Consider the following 18600-nt stretch of genomic DNA (forward strand, 5'->3'; position numbering starts at 1 on the left):
TGGGCTGTTTTCAACACGTTGGTACCTGTATGAGTGGAGATTGGGCTGTTTTCAACACGTTGGTACCTGTATGAGTGGAGATTGGGCAGTTTTCAACACGTTGGTAACTGTATGAGTGGAGATTGGGACGTTTTCAACACGTTGGTACCTGTATGAGTGGAGATTGGGCAGTTTTCAACACGCTGGTACCTGTATGAGTGGAGATTGGGCTGTTTTCAACACGCTGGTACCTGTATGAGTGGAGATTGGGCTGTTTTCAACACGCTGGTACCTGTATGAGTGGAGATTGGGCTGTTTTCAACACGCTGGTACCTGTATGAGTGGAGATTGGGCTGTTTTCAACACGCTGGTACCTGTATGAGTGGAGATTGGGCTGTTTTCAACACGCTTGTACATGTGTGAGTGTAGATTGGGCTGTTTTCAACACGTTGGTACCTGTATGAGTGGAGATTGGGCTGTTTTCAACACGTTGGTACCTGTATGAGTGGAGATTGGGCCGTTTTCAACACGTTGGTACCTGTATGAGTGGAGATTGGGCTGTGTTCAACACGTTGGTAACTGTATGAGTGTAGATTGGGCTGTTTTCAACACGTTGGTACCTGTATGAGTGTAGATTGGGCTGTTTTCAACACGTTGGTACCTGTATGAGTGGAGATTGGGCTGTTTTCAACACGTTGGTACCTGTATGAGTGGAGATTGGGCTGTTTTCAACACGTTGGTACCTGTATGAGTGTAGATTGGGCTGTTTTCAACACGCTGGTACCTGTATGAGTGGAGATTGGGCTGTTTTCAACACGTTGGTACCTGTATGAGTGGAGATTGGGCTGTTTTCAACACGCTGGTACCTTTTTTAGTGGAGATTGGGCTGTTTTCAACACGCTTGTACCTGTATGAGTGGAGAGTGGGCTGTTTTCAACACGTTGGTACCTGTATGAGTGTGTCATTTTGTATAGGACATGTTGGTCTGTAAGTGTTTCGCCTTTTATACCCAAGTGGAACCCGTTCAGTGACCTAATCGAAAATTGTTAGTTTCTATCGTTGACGTGTTAAACTGAGCTGAACTGGGGCCCCGAGACTCTTCCTAAGCTCATTGCGATTTCTGGATTGTCTGGCACGTTATCTGCTTCTCTGTGTGGCATATTGTTATATGATTTTTTTCTCTGCCCTTGCAGCGAGAGTTAACTGACATTTGTGTATTTCAACATCAGGAATTGCGCTATAGTTCCACTGTATTTCTGGTTAATCACTTGATTGTCTGGTTTGTTCACAGACCGCCGTCTTAAGGCAGGAGTATTGCTTTGGGGTGATAGGCAACTTTGTATGCAAATTGCTTGAGTGGGGATCGCCGCTATAGTTGTTTTACGTCCTTGAAGACTGGGCCCCGGTGTTGGCGTTTCATATATACTAGGCTATATAGAACAGTATATTGTATAACACACGATGGTATGTTTGTTAACATGAAATGTATACGCCACAAAAAAGTTTCTCGATGTTACGACAAAAACAGATTACATTTGGAGTAAAGAGAAATCAGCGGTGAAACCATTTACTGAACTATGTTTCACATGTAACACATGTTATATTTGGGATTAAACTTTCTTAGTAAAGTACAGATTCTAGTACTTTTGCTTCACATGACCATGTTATTAGTAATAAAATCCGAAACTGTGAACCGATCCGTCCTGAACTCCAAAGAAGAAAATCGGATCAACATTGCTGAAGTCGATCTCGTGGTCAGCCATTGTAGAGTCGGAAGTCCCTCGCTCCAGTGATGTCTCGACGCTCCTCCTGATTGCAGATGACGTGCTTATCCTATTCGTCAACATCCCGTGTCATCACAGATTTTCAGTATAATATCGCCTTCGTGTCGGCAGATGACAGTGATTATTGCCTGGCGATGAAGCGTCAAGCTGGATCAATAACGGTTCACGGTGCGTGCTTCGATTATTTCACTTTCAGTAGGTAGTAAAGTCATTAATGTATTTTTGTCAATTGACAATATATTGTGTTTGGATAAAGACTGGTGATAACTGAGGGATCCATCAATAAATATGTACACTGTCTTTGAAAAGGAGGAAGATACATTAACTTCATATCAAACAACTAAGAGATGTATATTTTATTTTTAAACTGTCATTACAAGTGGCGTCGTAGAGATGTCGATAACAAAGAGCACACAACAGTTATGTAGTCATTAAAAATAGGGCAACACAATAAAGTCTTTCCAGCATTCGGAAGTTGGAAGAACACGAAAACATGACACATTTACAACATCCTAAATAAAGACATCGGAGTAGGTAAAGACACCGGAGTAGGAACGTCAGGTGGTTGTTAGTTTTAACACTTCTGCTTATAGTCTTGTTGTACTTGTTGACGGATCTTACTGCATCATCTCTATGTTGATGTCGTATAGAGCCTAGCGCTTGGGACTTATTAATTTAGTTTACCATCACTGCTGGTCTCTTTGTCCTTGTATTTATTGCTATTAGGCCTGGCTTCCATTTGTTTTCTTACCACCCTGTTATATGCCACTATTGTTACCTCATCAACTAAGCCTGGATTAACAATCCCTGTCTCCCTTTGTCCATCCACCCAGTTAGTGCTAATTATAACCCCGATGGCTTTTATTTGTCTTCCTTATCAATCATGCCTGGATTAACAATCCCTGTCTCCCTTTGTCCATCCACCCAGTTAGTGCTAATTATAACCCCGATGGCTTTTATTTGTCTTCCTTATCAATCATGCCTGGATTAACAATCCCTGTCTCCCTTTGTCCATCCACCCAGTTAGTGCTAATTATACCCCCGATGGCTTTTATTTGTCTTCCTTATCAATCATGTCTGGATTAACAATCCCTGTCTCCCTTTGTCCATCCACCCAGTTAGTGCTAATTATAACCCCTGATGGCTTTTATTTGTCTTCCTTATCAATCATGCCTGGATTAACAATCCCTGTCTCCCTTTGTCCATCCACCCAGTTAGTGCTAATTATAACCCCGATGGCTTTTATTTGTCTTCCTTATCAATCATGCCTGGATTAACAATCCCTGTCTCCCTTTGTCCATCCACCCAGTTAGTGCTAATTATAACCCCGATGGCTTTTATTTGTCTTCCTTATCAATCATGCCTGGATTAACAATCCCTGTCTCCCTTTGTCCATCCACCCAGTTAGTGCTAATTATAACCCCTGATGGCTTTTATTTGTCTTCCTTATCAATCATGCCTGGATTAACAATCCCTGTCTCCTTTGTCCATCCACCCAGTTAGTGCTAATTATAACCCCGATGGCTTTTTATTTGTCTTCCTTATCAATCATGTCTGGATTAACAATCCCTGGCTTCCCACTTTTCCATCCACCCAGTTAGTGCTAATTATAACCCCGATGGCTTTTATTTGTCTTCCTTATCAATCATGTCTGGATTAACAATCCCTGGCTTCCACTTTTCCATCCACCCAGTTAGTGCTAATTATAACCCTGATGGCTTTTATTTGTCTTCCTTATCAATCATGCCTGGATTAACAATCCCTGTCTCCCTTTGTCCATCCACCCAGTTAGTGCTAATTATAACCCCGATGGCTTTTATTTGTCTTCCTTATCAATCATGTCTGGATTAACAATCCCTGTCTCCCTTTGTCCATCCACCCAGTTAGTGCTAATTATAACCCGATGGCTTTTATTTGTCTTCCTTATCAATCATGCCTGGATTAACAATCCCTGTCTCCCTTTGTCCATCCACCCAGTTAGTGCTAATTATAACCCCTGATGGCTTTTATTTGTCTTCTTATCAATCATGCCTGGATTAACAATCCCTGTCTCCCTTTGTCCATCCACCCAGTTAGTGCTAATTATAACCCACGATGGCTTTTATTTGTCTTCCTTATCAATCATGCCTGGATTAACAATCCCTGTCTCCCTTTGTCCATCCACCCAGTTAGTGCTAATTATAACCCCGATGGCTTTTATTTGTCTTCCTTATCAATCATGCCTGGATTAACAATCCCTGTCTCCCTTTGTCCATCCACCCAGTTAGTGCTAATTATAACCCCGATGGCTTTTATTTGTCTTCCTTATCAATCATGTCTGGATTAACAATCCCTGGCTTCCACTTTTCCATCCACCCAGTTAGTGCTAATTATAACCCCGATGGCTTTTATTTGTCTTCCTTATCAATCATGTCTGGATTAACAATCCCTGGCTTCCACTTTTCCATCCACCCAGTTAGTGCTAATTATAACCCCGATGGCTTTTATTTGTCTTCCTTATCAATCATGTCTGGATTAACAATCCCTGGCTTCCACTTTTCCATCCACCTATTAACTACTGGCTTCCTTTGTTATACTGTTGTTGTTGCAACATGTACATATATAGCTGTTTGTTCCTAATTGTTTCATTCACCTGATGAAGGAGTAAGAACATACTTCGAAACGTCGTGACCCTTCCCAATAAAGAAGTTGTCATCCATAAACAAACGCTTGTCTTTATGTGTATCACTTCTAAATGCCCTTCAAAGACTCAACATCGTTAATACTTTGTAATGACTCACTTCTTTCACCTACGTCAGATGAATGTTGACTAAGTCCATAGATCTAATGTATCAATGTCTGATGATACGTGTACATGAGGCAGGGTTAATGATAACAATATAATGAAGAAGCCAGTGAAATTAGCCGGAAGGAAGCCAGTTCAGTACAACTGGAGTGCTGTGATGGGGCTTGGTGTAATAAGAATACTGACGAAAACAACGATGTCAGTGTATGGCTGATGGTGTAATAAGAATACTGACGAAACCAACGTTGTAAGTGTATGGCTGATGGTATGATTCAAGCACATCGGAGGATATGTAGGTAGATGGGTTCGTTTATGTTAATGGCTGATCTTTCTGTGGATGTTAATAGTCTCCTGACGTATCCTCTTTCATCAGAGACAGATGATGGTTTGGACAATCTTGCTTTGTATTTCCTGGACTTGACCAAGGTATAGAACCTTATAGTTATCACTAGCCCCATCACTTGTCTTTCAGTGTATTTAATTGACGTCTCATAATCTCATTAGCCTCGTTATTACAGTGCTATCATTGTACATATATCCGGTCTTGTATATGGTTTAAACATACCCTACCTTGTATGTTGTATACTAACTTACTCAGTATTCATCCGATGGAAGGACACAACACGTATCTCTGAAACGTCTGTACCCAAAACAAAGGAGGTGTTTCCACAAAAAGGTGTCATGCATTCATGACAACAACATAGTGTCTAAATAGTGTCTTGTCATCACATCCATCAAATCAAGTACTGTGCAAAGCTTTTAGATATTGTGCCCGTTAATAATATGGATGCCTTGTTTCAGCTTGCGACAATACATGACAGTGAATGCTACGGGTAGCAAAACTCATTAGACATGAATTAACATGACAAAATGCATAGAATTGAGTCAAGTCTCAAACAAAGGATACGTCACACGACGGTAAACGTTTTATAGAATACTTCTGTGTTATCTCGTAAAGTACGGACTGTTTAATGTATAACCCATCTGGAATAGCCAAAACTTGGTATTATCCGTATTTGATAATGAGTGGGTGAGTGAGTGAGTATGGTTTTACGCCGCTTTTAGCAATATTCCAGCAATATGACGGTGGGGACACCAGAAAAATGGGCTTCACACATTGTACCCATGTGGGGAATCGAACCCGGGTCTTCAGCGTCTTAACCACTAGGCTAAAACACCCCCCCACCCCCACCCGTATTTGATAAAGATTCATAATAAACCATACTCATGATCAAGTCGAAGTCATTCATCCACTCTGGTCTTGGCAGAGATATCTTGAGTTGGTATGGTTTTCCCTCTTAACCGTATGTGTTCAAAGAGAGAAACACAGTGTTCAAAGAGAGAAACACAAACAAGGGTCTTACATAATTCCACGGTGCCGCGGTACAAATGAGAATATATATCATACAGGTCATCCGAGACTGAGTACGCTCAAAATACAACGATACAATTAATAAAACACACATCAAACCTTAATTCATTCATAACTGTCCTCAGCAAAACATTAATCTCTGTTATTTACGAACAGATCCATCCACACGTCCTATCCAAACATTGCTTCATAGCCTTTTACCAGCATTTTGTCTTTTACAGTCGAGACTGATTCTTTTCTATCTGTGGATTTACATGTTTAAACGCGTAAAATACATACAATAAATCAAAATATACAATGCGAAGAAATCAAAGCAATGCAAAAACAATCTAAACGAAATCCCACAAAATCAAAAATAGTAATGGACATTTAAATTCCGACTAGGCAGGCGTTAACACATGATTCAAGTAGTAATGACAAGTCTGTATGGATGATGAACTTCTTCATGGGCGCTGTACTCATTCACCACGTCATGCTTGACAAACAACAGATTAGTTGATCATCATAAAGATACCTATTGACAACGTCGATGTTGATTTTACAAGTGAATGGTTCTTTTTTAGGTTCTTTTTGATCATAAATTGATAAAGACTTGTTGATCATCCATAAAGACTTGTGGTTCCTATTGCTTACAACTTCTAGAATGCCACTCAAACAGTCATGATTTTTAAAGTGATATGGTTCTTTTTTAGGTACTTTTTTCATTATAAATTGATCGAACTTCAAAAATGTAGGACGGGCTAACGTTCCGCAAACAGAAACCCAATTTCATTTTGTGCAACATATTTCTTAATATTTAATGCTGATATTTTGTTCCATATCATAAATAAATATGATTGGCATAATAACCTCTACGTCAGTCAATCTCCCCGTAATTAATCTTCAGTACTTTACGATCTTCCAAACAATATGTCCTCTATCTACTCTGATAAAAATCATCGTTTTCCAGTTTAGTTGCACTTAATTACCTGATTACAAAAATACCATATTGAACGAGATTGTCGTTTGAGTAGTAGAGCATTATAGCAAACCCTTGAGTTATATACGTGTACGCCACAATAACCTCGCCCTTCACACAACCCTGTCCCAACCCACATCCATAACTACTTCATTTTCTTGACCGCCGGCGGGCCACTGATGTTTCTTCGTAGTAGTTGGATGTGTCTGGTGATGGAGGTGATGTCCGCGAGGATGAGTGAGCCCAGGGCGATGGTGAGGAGGCAGATTCCGAGGTAGCCCCCGACTGCGGCCGTTGTTCTGGAGTCGGGAGCGCTGACCTTCTTCCTCACTGATGAGGAGAGGTTCATGGTGTCGACCTTCAGTTCCTTTTTTATCTTGATTGCTTTCTCCTTAGCGGCCATCACCTACAACAAGGAAAATGGCACAGTTCTCTCCCTTTGTTAATATCGGCCGATCCTTCCCAGCTCGTGACACTTTCTTTATATTCTATCCATCATATGCTATCGTAACGTTACGACTGTCATTTATTGTTTAAGTATGTGCGTTGTGATTCTGTTAACGCTGCGGTGGTATGTGGAACGAGTCCCGGGTATCATCGTTGCCACCGTTGTTCAATAGGCCTTAACCCGTGAAGGTCCGGGCTAGAAATTAGAATCTTGATCTTCAGTAAGCCATGCTTGTCGTAAGAGGCGACTAACGGGATCGGGTGGTCAGGCTGGCTGACTTGGTTGACACGTGTCATCGGTTCCCAATTTCGCAGATCGATGCTCATGCTGTTGATCACTGGATTGTCTGGTCCAGACTCGATTATTTACAGACCGCCGCCATATAGCTGGAATATTGCTGAGTGCGGCGTAAAACTAAACTCACACAATATGCCTTAAAAAGATTCGTGACAACCTTTAACCCTAGATGTTGCAAGGTCCGTAATCATGTTTAAATATTTGGGAATACAATTTGAAAAATTAGGATTTGTTATTTCCAGAAGAATTAAAATTTGTTTGCTTAATCACATTGGTTGAGTGGGTGAGTGAGTTTAGTTTCACGCATCGTTTAGCAGTATTCCAGTAATATCACGGCGGGTTCCACCAGAAATTCACACATAGTACCCATGGGAAAATCCAGCCCGGGTCTTCGTCGTGAGGAACGAACGCTTTAACCACTAGGCTATCCCCCCGTCCCCTGATTGGTTTGAAATGGCAGGCTAACTGAAAGCATATAGCGCCCCATTGTACTAATAGCTGTGTAATGAAAGAGAAAAATAACAAATATAATACACGAGCTAGCAGGATAAGAGTTTATGGTGCCATGACAGGCCGTATTTGTTTGTAAACACGTAAACCACAGTATATCCAAAACAGTCTCGGACATCATGGCGTACCTTGGTCTGGTTTTTCTTGAGGGGTTTGGATTTACACAGGCATGTGCAGGCTTTCGTCATGGCGGGGGCCGGACTGGTGGCGTTGTTGTCCAGGTCAGTGAACGTTGTTGCAGCGGACGCCTGTGTAGTTGTAGACCCAGTGGAGGAAGTCGCGTCCGAAGAGGAATCTGTTGTAACTGGTCTTGTAACTATAACACAAGGCGGTGTGTGTAATGAGTGATCTTATAGGAAACGGCAATGGGTCTGAACGGGACAACCCGTGAAGGTCACGGGTTAGAATTGGCCTTCAGTAACCCATGCTTGTCGTAAAAGGCGACTAACGGGATCGGGTGGTCAGGCCCGCTGACTTGGTTGACACATGTTATCGGTTCCCAATTGCGCAGATCGATGCTCATGCTGTTGATCACTGGATTTTGTCCAGATTCGTTCAAAGCTTGAATATTGCCGCGTCTCACTGAACGGGACACCAACAAACATGAAAAACATGGAGACGATGTCGGGTATTTTTATGTTCAATACAATGCCGGTCCATACTGTCAGTTATATGTAGATGTTTGTGGGCGGAAGTCTAACAGCGTTAAGACCTTTCTATCCTTTTTGTTACAGTGACATTTCTATTTAAAGTCGTAGTTGAAGTCCATGAAAATATATGGAATTGCATATAGAAACACTGCCGTTGTAACAGCATCATGCACCCCGGACAAAACAGTGAAACAGTTAATTAGCTTAGTACCGGTTTAGACAGTGTTAATTACAATTAAAATTGCTTGTTGGGACCGGAAAGTCGTGCCGGAATACGGAACAGACAGGTGCCGGATTAGACAATGTTTTAATGATCACAATGTTGTTGTAAAATGGCGGGACCAAAATTTTTTGACGGTTTTGACAGTGCCGATTAGACTGGTGCCGGTGTTGGCAGGTTTCATTGTATTTATATACTTTATAAGTCACAACATACATTACCATGGGGACGTTATGTTCGTACTGGGCCCCTGACAATTGCCCAGTGAGCACGTGCGACAATACGGCCTAGTATGGGAAAGCAGTTCATGTTCTCTGCAAGCCTGGGCCTAGAAGCTCTCTTAGCGGAGATAGTAAGTTCATGTTAATGTATCTGACAAGCCTGGCCTACAAAGCATTGCTAAGGATGTAACTGTTTCCGTTTTAGTTCATGGAATGGGAATTACCCCAGCTGACGAGATGTACATTCATTTGTGAAACAAACATGCATACAGGATATGTTACACTACCGTCAGGGGTTATCTCCTCTTGGCTGCCTGACGTTGAGAAGCTGTTGTGGTGTGACGTCATGGGCATGTCTGTTCCCAATGAGTTAGTGCCATGCTGTGACGTGCCTGTGGTACTCTCTTCAACAGTTGAATCACGTACACTTCCGGTCTGTGCAGACGACATCTGTGATATAGTGGTGTCTCCTGTAGTGACGACTGGTGTTTCAGTAGTTGTTGCGGTGGTCGTCGTTGTTGTGACTGAAAATAGATATGGTACGTTCTCCGGTTCTTTTTTCCGGTTCGTATGTCATGATGTTATGTAACCAAAGCTTTATGCTTTTAAACCTTAGCCTGACGATAGTTATGTTATGCCTGATGTCATTATGTTCCCTTATCTGGTGCCCCCCTCCGTGATATTGCTGGAACATTGCTAAAAGCGGCGTAAAACCCAACTCACTCACTCATACACTGTTCCTCTATGGTTATTCTGTGCTTGTCATATATTTTATGATAAATAATGATGTTATGTTATGTTCAGCACTGTGTTATTCCATGTTTGCTTGTGTAAAGTTATTGTTTGGCCTGCTGTTACTCCACACCTGGCCTGTCGTCATTTTGAATCACATTCGAGAAAATTACCAAAATGGTTTTGATTTTGAAAGAGAAATAGCTGTCGATTGTGTGTCTCTCTGTAGACTGTAGTTTGTGTATTTCGTTTGACCTCATTTCCCGACCGTATCATACCAAAAGACGTTAAAATATGGTACTTGTTGTTCCCTGCCTGGCGCTCAGCATTAATGGGTACAACAAGGACTGGTCGGCTCGGAGTCAGTATAATGTGTGTGAGTGGGGTATTCATGCTTAACTGCGGCATGGTATCTCAGTGGGCTAATTTTTAATTTACGATTGAAAGAATTGGGAGATATATCGGAGTCAATCAATGTTGATATGATAATAATGAATGTTTTGAGAGTGCATCACCACTTGCACTTCCTTATGACCATAGTTGTTTGTACAGTAATCGCTCTTGACAGACGTTTGGTGTATGGCGTGAAATTTGCATGTGTACGATTTTCATTTTCAAAGAAAAGAAACGGCTAGAAACAAACACTAACGACTGTGTGATGCAAGATGATTGTCAAAAGTAATGGTTTACCGTGATTTATCGACCTTCTTGAAAACCGTCAAAATCAAGAATGACACCCCATGCACGTGCATGGGGCTACTGCGTTGTGCACGTGCATCCCATGCGTTGTGTTTAGGGGGGTGGTAAAGAGAAATGGTGGTGTGTTCATAAGATGTCTGTCTTTGGAAATATGTTAACGCTTATACTTCCTATCCAAATTGTAAATTCAGGTTCCCTACTTTATAATGAGTATTGATTAAAATATGATGAAAAAATATAATACCGCTTGTAGTATGAAAATGGTGTTGATCGATTTACCATGTGACTTAACAATCGGAATAATGCATATATATCTTTAATAAAACAGTTCTATCTTTGGTCACCTAGGAAAACGGAAAAATGGCTAAACGAAAATCAACAAATTGCTCGAGTATCAGGACAAATATGGTTTCTAAGCAACGTAACGTATCTACACCAGGTCAACAGCATGGTTACAGGGAAGTGTACATCTATTAAATTGTAACTGTTATCTTAACGTGCCATTCCATACGCAAAGAGCTCATTTATGAATAACTGTAACCTGTCTTAAACTCACAGCAGTGATGCAGCTGGCAGCCATGTGTGATTGACGGTAGGGTAGGACAAGCTTATCCTATTCTCAAACAGGGATCATTTCATTATGTTTTCGTCACTATTTTGACATGTACCCCTATGGAATTCTTCTATCAGATATTCCAGACCTATTAAACTACTTGCAAGTGTTGACGTTTCAGATTATTGCAACAGTGTGGGAGATACCTGTTTAAGCGTCTCAAACTGCTGCTGTTAGGACGTACATATCCTGGTATTCTGCAGTGAGTTTAGATCCATCATATGCTTCAATGAACACAATTATTGTAATAATTATGCAGCGTAATGACGTTATAAACATTGCATGGCAAATAGCAAAGCGGCTCTTTCAATAACGTGGCATCCTTGGTGTATTCTTTGTCCACAGTTCAGGGAAATAGTATTGCAACGTTTTAATCCAAGACTATAGAAGCTAAAGGTTAAGTATTATCTTAAGCACTGGTGTACTCAAGACACATTGAGTGGACATTCTTCCATTTGTTTGTACCTACAAGCCTAATAATTGTACAATTATGCCTATTTTAAGCAATTCTTCCAATTTTGTATGAAAGTGATACTATGAAAAAAGGTTTATCAGTCAGTGTAACAAAATGTCAAACACCTCGATGCAGAACTTGTTCAATCATAACTGAAGACTGCATTTACATTTTGTGAAGGGAAACTATTTACTATCAAAACCAACATGAACTGCCGCAGCAAAAATGTGTTGTTTTAAGTTGTAGTTCTTATGGGATGTAGTTCTTACGGGAGGACACAGGGGTATGAGAGGGATATGGGGACGGTAAAGGACTCTACGATGTAGCTTGAGAGGTTTTAGACGAACACCAGGGTGACTACTGTTGTGTACTACCCACAACTATTGTCTCACAGCAGTACGCAATGTAATGACAGGCGCCCATGTGTGTTTCACTAAACAAAATCACGAATGAGCAAAATCCTGTGTAATTAGAATGAGAGTTAGATTAACAACCAACCTTCTTGTATGGCTCGTCAGAAAGTAGGAGGTCAGTAACAACAGCATTGGCCGAATAAGCTTGTTTCACTGAATCAGTAACAATTGTATGGCAAACTTGAGATGTTGACATTACCACTGAATAAACATTCACTAGAAATCTCACCTTCATTGGACCATGTTCCTCTGATGCCGATATAGCCTCGACCTACGTCGAACACACCTGTGGAAATAGAATCCCAGACTGTTAGGTGGGGATGAACGTGGTTTAACTTTGAAGAAAAGTGCACTTACATTATGCATACGTGCATGCTTGTACTATCCCACTGGAGGTGAGGTGAGGTGAAATTGAGTTTAACGTCGTGCTTGAGAATATTTCGCTCATATGACGACGTGCATGCGTGTGTATGTGTATGTGCGGCTGCTTGTACTAGCCCAGACTGAAGCTGGTTTTATAGTGCTAGCTCACTGAGATACCATGCCGCAGTGAAGCATGAATACCCCACTCAGACACATTATTCTGACTCCGAGCCGACCAGTCCTTGTTGTTCCCATTAATGCCGAGCGCCAGGCAGGGACCAACAAGTACCATATTTTAACGTCTTTTGACGCGGTCGGGGATCGAACCCGCGACCTTCCGCACTCCGGGCGGACGCTCTAACCACTACACCACGGAGGCGGCCACTATCCCACTGTAACACAATGCCCCAGATTAATACGGATATTGCTCTCAGACGCATTGCAGGATAACCACACGCCAGAGGTTCGAACAACCGACCTAACACTCTCCCGGCACATATTCAATCAACCAGGCTATAGGAGATGCCTCGGACTCACTACTAATCTACTGCATTTATCGTGGCAATGAAATGCTGGTTTAATATATTTTAAAAATGTTTCCGAAACGGAAAGACTCGTTACAAATAAGACCAATAATCACACTGCACTGATTGCGTGGTGCTGTGGCCTCGTGCACTCAACATCTCACTCTAAGGGTCTGACCTTGGATATTCCCAGAAGGCCTGGATGCTGTTGTAACAATGTTTCTCTGAAAACGTGCATTTTGTTTCATTCCAATGAAGGACAAGCCACACGCTGTGTTTATTTAATTTGTATGTTTCTAAAACGAATCATCGCTGTTGCAAGATGTCCATATGAACGTAGATCATTGTCACGACTGTTCAGAATGCTCCTTACTTACTACACACCGGCAATAGAAATATGTAATACCTATTCATATATGTTATATACAAATTGTACTGGGCCACATGTAAGGCTGAAATATTCCCTATCTCAAAACTACTCTCTATTTGCGTGTACGTTTGATTGCACAAAGCGTACAGTGACGTCGAGAACTAAGTACACGTCAGATGGCAAAGCTGGAATGTGTTCGATGGTTGAGGGACGGGTAGGTCTTGTGAGCCATTCATGAACAAACCACATATATTTTGCTGTTGTGACAGAGTGCTGAGCCTCAAGGAGGTTTCTTCGTACCTCCTCTATTTCAGGGTTAACGCCGACATACGGAGAAATCCACTGGTGGGGAAATCCACCCGTCAAAAGAAGTCATGTTAACACACTTTCTTCACAACCTTCTTCAGAAACTCTGCTACATATGCCGGAACAGTGTTTGAATGGAATAGTAACAAGTAAAACACTGTAGTGTAGCGGAAAAAGGTAATGAGCAGACGACATAAAATAGTCGCGAAATGCCCGTTATAGTTCTTTTGCTACAGTGTTCATTCCTAGAATTGATACTCTTGGTTATGCTCTTAAGTAAGACAAAGCTGCACGATACATTAGAGGATGTCTTGGTGTAAACTCAATTTTTGGAACACTAAAGTTAGGTCAGCGTCTACCCGTTAAGAATTCCTGGATCCGCCTGATGTAGTCATGAAGCCCCTTTTTGAAAATTCCTGGATCCGCCTCGATACTTCTTAAACATGGTCGGCGACTGACTATCACAGACTTCCTTGATGGAAGCCGGTTTAAATATTCCGAAAGAGTATAAGTCGTCTTCAAATCGGCGTTGTTTTTAGTATATAATTCTTATTTGTAGTAAATGAGTAGGGTTACTTGTAGTTTATAGGAGTTAGCGTGTCTTACATATTAAAAAAATACTTGGACATAGGCGGTTTTAAGACATTTCCTCTTATTAAGACAGGATAATGATTGATTACTGAATGAATATTTTCCATCATCCCCAATGACACATAAGGAATACAATACCATAATGTGAAAGTGTGATTCTCTCACCAATGCGAATATGGTAGTTAAATGATTATATTACCCCGAAGTTGGACTCTCAAATTACCAAATGCGGCGTAAAACTGACCTGGTAACCTATCAAATGTAACCTGGCGAGCCGAGCAGAGCTTATAAGATGGTAATGCAAGGGGCATAACTCTGAAATTTTACGTCAATAAATGTTCCCGGGCGTATGTAGTGTGATGTATCTTGTGTGTAACGGGTAGATATAGATATACACAGTGTACCCAGCTGGTAAATAATATTGTACCCAAAACAGCGAGGTGGCGTGGCATTATATACATATTGGCGTTAAGTATCAACAAGACATTATCGTCAATGTGTCAACCTGTAATACTGCGATGAACGACACTTCCCATCCGATGTTTTTCTTAAATTGTAAAAGAGTGATAAACATGACGATAAAATAATTTACTTGGAGATTTGTCCCTTAAAGATGTTTCTCGGCGAGAAACGCACGGCTAAACCCGGAACAGATAGTTAGGACATCGCCACAACGTCAACATCATTCGGGGTCCTAATTCTAGTGCATTCTCCTGGTATTTCTTTGATGCATTCTTCTGGTACAAAATTCAGGTGGATTCTTCAGGAACTTTCTTTTGGATCATTCTTCTGGTGCATTTCCAGCTAAATTCTTCTGTGCATGTTTGTGGTATATATTTCTGGTGAATTCTTTTGTGTTTTCTGGTGCATTTCCAGAATTCATTCTTCTGTTGCCTTTTCCTGGTATATAATTCTGGTGAATTCTTCTGGTACATTGCCGTGGTGTCTTCTGTTGGTATATTTTTCTGGTGGATAGTTCCGATACATGCTTTGGTACAGTATTCTGGTACATTCTGCTGGCTCAACCCTGGTTCTGGTTCAACCCTCCGACGTTATGAGACATGGTAACTCATATGATACGAAAGTGGCGATGCTGTTCTTACCTGAAGAGCCGTAGAACAGGAACTCCGACCTGTGGAAAGTGCAGTTATGTGGGATGGGCTCGATCGTAATACAGGAAGTCAAGATGGGACCGACCTCCCACGCCTCATCTCTTCCGTGTACAGTCTAAACAGAAATGGTATCAGGTAAGCCAGTTTTTGGTTCAGTAGGCCCTTGTTTAGTTTAGGTAGTAATAGGTACAATGTCCATAGCGACACCTCTGTTGTTACAATGTGTGATGTGACCAGTCTCTTATGAAGCACACCACGCACCGTCAACACAATCACTCAGTCTTTGTCTTGTACCCAGATTACAAACAAATGTAAAACATACATTCCACTCACTCAACAGGTCTAACGCCCGTCTACCCACTAGCTCACTTATTCAGGCGCATATTCCTAGTGGATTTCTGGGTCTGTATTCCCTATTCTTGTTGTGAGGCCGTCTTTATGGGCCTCCGGGTTTCAGTCTCAGTGACAGTGGTGCCATGGACCGTTACTCAAGCTCATAGTCGTCAGTGTTTGTCTGTACCAATTACAGGTGGAAGATTGCGGCTTTACGCAACATTCACTCTCTCACAGTATCGCCCCGTCTCTCAAGCTATTACCTTGCATGAGCATGGTCCTATTGCGACCTCGATTCCACACCTGGTTACAGTGTTTGAAGCCAAGTTCAGGTGTGCCTCGCCGTGATATTGCTGAAATATTGCTAAATGCGGCGTAAAACTAAACTCATTCCCTCCTGTGGCGACACTCCCTCATGCAGGTCCTCAACTGTCGATGTTTAACGTACCCGCGATATGTTGCCCAAGCCTGTACAATTCTCATAGAAGACGACGTTGTATCCGGGACCAGAGACGTTGAAGAAGGTGTTGGTGAGACTGCATTCCGTGTCTTCGGTTACCTGGATGCTCGTGATGTACGACGTCTTCGGTAATGATACCTTGGAAATATGATAAAACCATTGTGTAATTATATATCTGTGAACGTAGACCATTAACAAAGACGGGACGCCTGATAGTGGTTTGTTAGCTCCTGAAACATCGTCTTAAACATCCACACTCACAAACACACCAACGCACAGACACACATAAACTCCGACACGTGCCAACACGCACACGCACGCATAGATACACACATACATATATACAGTACACGGACACACGTCTACATATACATACGCACTCACGCACGCACGCACGCACGCACACACACACACATACATACACAGGGGCGGATACAGGATTTTCGTTTGGGGGGGGTGCACCCCAATCCTCGGAACCCTGGGCATAAAACATGTAGTACATTTGGAACGCTCTTGGTGGGGGTGCGCACCCCCGCACTGGATCCGCGCATGCATGCATACATACATACATACATACAGTTCGTGCCCCTAAAACGTGTATTCCCCATATTCAGGCATGCATTGTTCACTGGCATGAGATACTTCATTTACCACGATGCTGTTATTGCTGTCATTGACGACTGCTTTGGCAATTTCCATCGTCCCTGCATAGGCACTTTCCGAAAACTTCCTGAACGTCTGGTAATCTACGAGGAGAGGAGTCAGGTCATCAGTAAGATAGCACACAAACCCGACAATATGTGTTTGCTGGCGTCCTCGGGCCATGTCGGATAACTCTTATATAGCGATACTTGAAGGTGCGTTCTCGCGGTGGCATGCAACACAGTTGCAACGTGAGAACACACAAATCGTAACGATTTGAAATCTCATACAACTAGTCGCAGCCGAGATGTAAGATATAGGATTTGTCGTAATTCCTACTTCAAGTCGCAAGCTCCCGACCAATTAAATCGCTTAGATCTGTGTCGACCTTAGAGTGAGTGAGTGAGTTTAGTTTTTACGTCGCTTTTAGCAATATTCCAGCAATACGAGGGTCGGTCAAAAAGTACGTAGCCTAACTATATTCTCGATGTCCAATGTTTGAAAAGCTTCCATTTTAGTTTGTAGGAATCATTAGCAAAGTCGTATAAAAAAATTCACATATGTGGGTAATGTGATTAACGAGATATTAGTCATCACAACACATTGGGGTATAATATTTCTAGAAAAAATGCAGAAAATGAAAAACGATCCGTCATTTAGTACCTCTTGGATAATGGTATGCCCTCAGATAATATCATATAAAATATGTTAGTATAGTATTGGATGACTTCCCGTCATAATCAACATTCAAAGATTTGGATTGCTTGATTTATGCTTAGACAGGGCTGTTTTTTTTAAGGACACACCCATTTTAGTCTTTCAAAAACATTGTGTCCAGATATTCAAGCTGGCCCTGTTTACAATATACTGAGAGTTGACACTTGTGTGACCATTCAGTATTTACTTTGAGCCTTAAGCATCATGTGTGAAAAAGTGAAAACATTAGAATAAGTTATGTCCTTATGAATTCGTCATCTGAACGGGGGTGGGTAGTGTCTCCAAAACTAGCTGTTTCAGTAAACATGAAAGGGGAATCACTTTAACAAGCGATTGTCTTTTCAAATTGCTTTTTTATCCACTTTAATATCTAAGTTTGATTCTAGCGGACGTCTACCTATCTCAAACACACAAAATGTTTCTTGCATATTTTGTTACCTGAAGTTTGTGGTGCATTTATTGCAGATTTGGCGCTTTTGGGGGGTACCAAGATAAAATTTCAAACAAAATGGGGATCGTAAGGCTGGAACGTAGCAAAACCAATTTGCTTGAGGTTGACAGATAATATGTAGAAAAATAAAACATAAAAACAGCTGCAGTTGTATCATTTACTAGGTCAGGCTCACTACTTTTTGACTGTCCCTCGTATCACGGCGGGGGAACCCAGAAATGGGCTTCACACATTGTGCTCATTCGGGGAATCAAACCCGGGCCTTCGGCGTGACGAGCGAACGCTTTAACAACTAGGCTACCCCACCGCCCTCCACCTTACACTGACGTCCGTCTTGTTTATGTTGACATGATGTCAGGCTTTCTCGTCTTCTGTTTTAGTGACTGCGATATGGAGACTAACATTAAGGTTAACATTTCTTCTTCATTCGAGTGGCGGTGGGGTAGCCTAGTGGTTAAGACGTTCGCTTGTCACGCTGAAGATCCGGGTTCGATTCCCCACATGGGCACAATGTGTGAAGCCAATTTCTGGTGTCCCCCGCCGTGATGTTGCTGGAGTAATGCTAAAAGCGGCGTAAAACTAAACTCACTTCTTCA

The sequence above is a fragment of the Haliotis rubra genome, unplaced genomic scaffold (assembly GCF_003918875.1).
Source record: "Haliotis rubra isolate DU_JTF1 unplaced genomic scaffold, ASM391887v1 Scf402, whole genome shotgun sequence".
NCBI lineage: Eukaryota > Metazoa > Mollusca > Gastropoda > Lepetellida > Haliotidae > Haliotis > Haliotis rubra.